Below are 6624 nucleotides of genomic sequence, written 5' to 3'. Positions count from 1 at the left end.
TCCCATAGCATTTTGGAAACTTACCCAAAATCGAGAGGTGAATAGACTTCCTCGATCCGAGTTAATTTCCAGTGGAACACCATGGAGAGACACTATTCGGGAGATGTACAAGTCTGCTAATTGACTAGCGGTTATACTCTCGCGAACAGGTAAGAAATGGCTACTTTGGAAAGACGATCGACAACGACGAAGATAGCGTTATTCCCTCTCTTGGTCCTGGGAAAACCGGTAATGAAATCCATACCAATTTTGTCCCATTTCCATTCAGGAATAGCTAAGGGTTGAAGGGTGCCAGCAGGCCGTTGATGCTCTGCTTTTACACGACGACAGACGTCGCAACTAGCAATATACTGAGCAATTTCTCTCTTCATCCTAGTCCACCAGAACCTCTGGCGTAGGTCCTGATACATCTTGGTACTACCGGGATGAATGGTGAGAGGAGATTCATGAGCTTCCTTCAGGATCAATCGCCTTAGGTTTCGCACTTTGGGAACCACTAGACGGTTCCCGAAGTATACGACTCCTTGATCATCAATGGAGAAACAAATCGCAACTCCTTTGTTGATGTTTCTTTTGATGCGGGAAATCCCCGGATCTACCTTCTGCGCTTTGATGATCTGATCCGTAAGGGTAGGTTTCGCCACCAAGGTGGAAAGGAATCCTTGAGGAACAATGTGAAGGTTAAGTTTCCGAAATTCCTCATGGAGAAGCGGTTGACTTTGTTGTAACATTAGATTGTTACAATAAGATTTACGACTTAGTGCATCAGCCATGACGTTGGCTTTTCCTGGGGTGTAAGTTATCCCTAAGTCAAAATCTATGATCAGCTCAACCCAACGTCTTTGCCTGAGATTCAAATCCGGTTGGGTGAAGATGTACTTCAGACTTTGGTGATCGGTGAAGATTTCGCAACGATTACCGAGGAGGTAATGTCGCCAGGTTTTAAGTGCATAGACTACAGCTGCAAGCTCTAGATCATGAGTAGGATAATTCTCCTCATGTGGGTGCAATTGCCGTGAAGCATAAGCAATTACGTGTCGATCTTGCATGAGAATGCAACCTAGTCCTTGTCGCGAGGCGTCGCAATAGATAACAAAGTCCTTAGAGAAATCTGGTGGTACCAATACGGGAGCAGAAGTCAAGCGTCTTTTCAGTTCCTGAAAACTGTGCTCACATTGTGGAGTCCACTTGAACCTTTTATCTTTCTTAAGGAGTTCAGTTAGAGGTTTAGCAACCTTGGAGAAGTTCTCGACAAAGCGGCGACAATAGCTCGCTAAGCCAAGGAAACTCCGAACTTGCTTGACCGATTCAGGTGGAGTCCAATTAAGGACGGCTTGAACTCGCTCGGGATTGACGGCAATACCTTTTACCAGAAATTACATGTCCTAGATAGATCACTTCTGGCAACCAAAATTCACATTTAGAGAACTTGGCATAAAGGCGATGCTCTCGAAGTTTCATCAACACTAGCCTTAGATGTTCGGCATGCTCTTCCTCGTTCTTTGAGTAGATGAGTATATCATCGAGGTAGACCACGACGAATTTATCCAAATACTCCATGAAGATTGAGTTCATTAACCGAGAAAAGGTGGCGGGGGCGTTGGTTAAACCGAAGGACATGACGGTGTACTCGTATTGGCCATAACGAGTAACAAAAGCCGTTTTAGGAATGTCCCCGTTCCTGATTTTGATTTGATGGTAGCCCAACCTCAAATCCATTTTAGAGAAGATTGAGGATCCAGCAAGCTGATCATACAGGTCGTTGATCCTGGGGAGCGGATATTTGTTCTTGATTGTGACCAAGTTGACGGGTCGATAATCTACAACCATCCGGTCCATACCATCCTTCTTCTTGATGAAGAGGATGGGGCAAGCCCATGGAGACGAACTAGGTCGGATGAAACCCTTTTTCAAGGACTCATCGAGTTGTTTCTTAAGTTCGGCTAGTTCAAAAGGTGCCATCTTATAGGGTCTTCTAGAAATTGGGACAGTTCTTGGAATGAGATCTATCACGAACTCAACATCTCTGTCAGGTGGAACACCTGGCAATTCCTCTGGGAAGACATCCGGAAAGTCACGGACTATCGGGACGTCTTCGAGGTCTGGCAGGGGACTGGCGTTAAGAGAATATAGTTGTCGCTTGGCTACTCGGGTCAAGACATTGACTATCTTTCCCGAGGGATGTGTGAGTTGAACAGTCCTAGAGAAACAATCAATTTTGGCATGATGGGCTGACATCCAGTCCATGCCCAAGATGATATTAATATCTGAAGATTTGAGAGCTATCAAAGATGCGAGAAAAACAAGTCTGTCGACTTGAATTTCATTCCCATGGGTTACTCTAGAAGTTTGCCATTTGGATCCCGGGGTTTGAATTACCATAGAGGTGGGCATCTCACAGAATGTGGTGTTATGCAGTCGAGCATAGCTCTCGAATATAAATGAATGAGATGCTCCTGTATCGAAAAGAACAGATGCCGGGTGGCAATTAACAAGGAGCGTACCGAGAACGACGTTGGGATCCTCTTGAGCCTCTTCCGCAGAGACACAATTCACATGGCCACGTGCAGCGGTGGCCGGCTTGGCGTAGAACACTTTTCCTATCGGCTTGCCACGGCCAACAACTTTTCTAGACTGGTTGGGGTTGGTCTGGGGACACTCACGCAGATAGTGGCCCGATTCCCCACACTTAAAGCAAGTCACAGAGCTGGTACGTGGAGGAGCATTGTTGGTTGGACCACCATAGGGCTTGGCTGGTGCAAACTGTGGAGCGGGGCGAGGCGCCTGAAAGGATGGCCTCGGTGTGAACCTGGGTGGCAGGGCAGTGTTAGGCACCCACACGCGGCGCTTCTGAGGACCAGCACTGGATGAGGAACCCATGTCACGGCCATGCTTGTGTGTTGCTTCATAATCAGTTTGACCAGACTCAGCACTGATGGCTTTGTTAACAAGCTTCTGAAAAGATGTGCACTCATGCAGACGGAGGTCACGGCGAAGCTCAGGGCTAAGTCCCTTGCGGAACCTTGCTTGCTTCTTTGCATCAGTAGAGACTTCCTCAGTTGCATACCGTGCTAGGTTACCGAACTCCCTGATGTATGCGTCAACAGAGAGTCGACCTTGAGTGAAACTGCAAAACTCCTCACGTTTACGGTCCATGAGACCCTCCGGAATGTGATGTTCACGGAAAGCCTCGCTGAATTCAGCCCAAGTAGTGACATGGCCCGCTGGGCGCATAGCTCCATAGTTCTCCCACCATAGGCTGGCAGGGCCTTCAAGATGATATGCAGCAAATGTGACTTTATCAGCCTCAGCTACTAGCGCAGAACGCAGTTTGTGAGTAATACTGCGAAGCCAGTCATCGGCTTCGAGAGGCTCGACGGAGTGGTGGAAGGTGGGTGGATGTAACTTGATGAAATCACTGAGTGACACCAAGTTATTCCTCTGATGGTGTGCTGTGTTTTGCTCGGTGCGCTCCAACAAACGGTTGGTCTCCCGCTTGTTTCTCTCGGCTTCCAACATAACTTCGGCCAGAGAGGGAGGGTGAGGCAGGTTTGTTCCCCCAACTCTGCTGCCTTCGGCCTGCTCTGGGGGAGCAGGGTTGGTGCGCGTGTTAACCATCCTAGGAAAACAAGACAATGGTTTAGTCCAGGATGATAGGATTCTGACATAGAAATGTAGAATGTAATGGATAACTTGGAATGTAAGATGAGCATCCGTATGACATGGTAGATACATAAACTGCTTCTTTTATTCCATCGTCATACACACCATACAAGGTTTAGTACAGAACCAAACAAAGTACTGTTACGGTGAAAAAAAGGATTGCATCTCATCGGAGGCATTCCGAGCTCCTATACATTATTTTTCTACACCTCCGGAAGGCGGTACAAGCTAAGTCATATCCCACGAGTCACGCAGGACGGTGGACGATACAGCTAGTACGATACTAGTGATACTACTACTAACTCAGACAGCTCCGTAGTAGTCTTCATAGAAGTCACCTCCATAGCCTGGAAGCTCAACGTGATCATCTGGAAACAGTCGGTCCCGCGGAGCTTGTGGACCATAGGGGCTAGGATGAGGTCTTGGACCAATAAACGGTGGCCTGCGGGGACCACGAGGTGGGGTGATGCCTCCTACATCATGCCAATCCATCACGTCTGGCAGAGCAGATCTCACAGGATAGAGATCTCGCATATCCATATATCCAACTTGCACAACCGGTGCAAACCGAGTCAAAGTGGCCCAATGATCAGCACGGGTATTGAAAAGCTCTAGTCTCAAGGCCCGATTTTCACGGTCCTTGTCTTCAAGCAACTGTGCAGTGGTGCGGGTCCGTGAATCCTCCTGAGTGGAGTCAGCATAGATAGCCTGGAGATACCCCTGTGCTCCCGGGAGTGATGCTGGCATATACCAGAAGTCAGAGTCCCGAAATAGGCCAGTCCTGACTTGCATGATGGTCATCATAGAGTAGGCAGCATCCTGCACAGCCATCTCAATAGTAACCCCGAGTCCATAGGAGCAGTGGAGGGGCTCAGTAGATCCAGGATAAGATGGAAATATCTTGACAGTGCAAAGATATTGACTTTGATTAAGTCTCGGAATTGCTCTTCGACCGTGTACTCAGGATACCAACGGTATCCTGCCTCAGTCATTACCCTGACCAACATAGCAGTATGGTCGGGTACATCTAGACATCGAGTCAAATGAACCACTTGATTCTGAGGACGGGACGCCATCTGGAACATGATAAACACAAGACATTAAGATTCCTAGCAGAAATTGGACAGCATAACGGATGTAAATGCTCAAAAAGGATTTTGAGGCATTTGACAAAGAATTGCATAGACACTCAACAACATCATATCAAGGTTCTGGGTCCATCTTAGCAACATAATGGGGTAGTAGAACTGAACTAGGCTTGTATCCATCAAACCTATAAGGTACTACTGATTAGTAACACGTGAACCTGATAGAGAGGAGAGATCCTAGTCCTTAACCCCTGGTGGAAGAATAGACTGACTCAGATCAGAGTGTCATGAGATAAAGGATTAAAAAGAGCCTTACGTTCCATCCCAAAAACAATTCCCCTACATATAACTAAATCATTTCTACACTCAACATTGACCAGTTTGGCTTGGAGAACCTACAGGCAGTCCAGCTCTGATGCCAACGCTGTCAGGACCCCGACTCGATGCCACATCGATCTAGCATGTAACACCTCATATCACTTTGCGGCCTCACGCACGGTATTCCCACGGGTGTCGTCTTACCTTTACCGGGGACCGTTTGCGCCTCTTGGCACACGTATATGATAGTGTCGCTAGCATCCATATGGTAAAGAGCCCGGGCTGACATGGCTAGTCATAAACCCAAAGTGGCACAGACTTACAGGGACAGGCATCCATGAGCCAGCATCGAACGTGTCGGTCATCAGCAAGTGAATCCGGGTTGTAGCACTGGGCTAGCAGGACTCCGGTAAACCGGGCTGTAGCGGGCTAACAGGACTCCGGTATCCATCGCGTGACATTTCCCCGAAGGGAAAGACACAGGAACGAAGAAGGACACATGCCGGCCAGCCTAAGTGTTCCGAAGCAGTAGCAAGCTACCAAGGCTCAGTGGAAACACTAGGAGACATTTCCCGGTAAGAGAGGCTACTAAGAATAAACAACTAGATAGTCAGATCCCACACATACCAAGCATTTCAATCATACACACAATATGCTCGATATGTGCAAATACAACAAGGCATCACAACATGACTCTACAACACAAGTACTTTATTTAAGGGCTCGGAGAGCCATACATATCATACACACAAGTACGGGTCCCACGACCCACATTCAAGTCATACAGACATACAAGCCAACAGCGGAAGTAACTTGTCTGAGTACAGACAACTAGTAAAATAAAAGAGGCTTGAGAAGCCTGGCTATACTACATGGTCCATCACAAGCTCAGGGTCACCACCTGGGCCTCAGTCTACTCATCGATGTCAACGTCTATGAAGAACCCATCATAAGGGGTTGCAGCGTCTTCTGAAAAATGTAAATTAAAGCAACATGAGTACAAAGGTACTCAGCAAGACTTACATCAGATCCTGCATACATGCACATTATCAAGAAGGGTTGGTGGGGTTATTGCAGCAAGCCAGCTTTGACTCTTGGCTAAGCTATCCTACGATACACCAACTTGAAATGGTTTTGCGCACACGAGTCCACTACTCACCATTTCAATACACCACCGAGGATCCACCTCCGTCATCCTACGGAAGAGCCATCCTCGGCACTCATGCTTATCTTGAGATTTTTAGTAGTATCCATTTACTTGTCTATGAACTGTATAGGCAACCAAGTAGTCCTTTACCGCGGACGCGGCTATTCGAATAGATAATGTTAACCCTGCAGGGGTGTACTTCTTCATACACTCTCTCACCACTTACCGCCGTTTACATGACATGTACTCGGCAACCTTCAAGCGGAAGCCCAACGTGGGTGTCGGCCACGACCTACCTAAGCACCTAAGTCTCTAGTCCAGGTTTATCGCCTATCCAGGTTCCATCCGCAGGGAGTCCGGCCGAGGTTTCCACACACTGCCCCAAACGATGTGTACATGGTTCCCGAG

This window comes from Triticum aestivum, chromosome 1B (genome assembly GCF_018294505.1).
Source record: "Triticum aestivum cultivar Chinese Spring chromosome 1B, IWGSC CS RefSeq v2.1, whole genome shotgun sequence".
Classification (NCBI taxonomy): domain Eukaryota; kingdom Viridiplantae; phylum Streptophyta; class Magnoliopsida; order Poales; family Poaceae; genus Triticum; species Triticum aestivum.
This window is presented reverse-complemented; position numbering follows the sequence as displayed.